This window comes from Chrysochloris asiatica, unplaced genomic scaffold, assembly GCF_000296735.1.
Source record: "Chrysochloris asiatica unplaced genomic scaffold, ChrAsi1.0 scaffold00335, whole genome shotgun sequence".
In the NCBI taxonomy this organism is placed as follows: Eukaryota; Metazoa; Chordata; class Mammalia; order Afrosoricida; family Chrysochloridae; genus Chrysochloris; species Chrysochloris asiatica.
Window position 1 is genome coordinate 865,029 of NW_006408853.1, and position 545 is coordinate 865,573.

Consider the following 545-nt stretch of genomic DNA (forward strand, 5'->3'; position numbering starts at 1 on the left):
TAATTGTTTTTCTAATGTTGAACCATCCTTGTATCCCTTTTATGAAACCCACTTAGTCATGATGTATTATCTTTTTGATGTGGTGCTGGATTCTGTTGGCTAGGATTTTGTTGAGAATATTTGCATCTATGTTCATGATGGATATTGGTCTATAATTTTGTTTCTTAGTGATGTCCTTCCCTAGTTTTGGTATGAGGGATATTATTGTTCATGCCAGATGGATCTTTGCTACAAGCAAAGAATACCCAGAAGACATTTACTTATACTTTATTGATTAGGCAAAGGCATTAGACTGCGTCGATTATAGTAAACTATGGATAATATTATGATAGATGGGTTTTCAAGAACACTTATTTGTGCTTGTGAGGAACCAGTACCTAGATTAAGATGCAGTAATTTTAACAGAACTAGGGGATACTGAATACCTTAAAATCAATAAAGATGAGTTTATGGGTAGTAACCTTGCAATCAAGATGGCAGATTGGGTAAACGTGCAGTGAGGAGCTCCATCAACAACAAGGAATACTGGGCCAAAAAGACTCAGG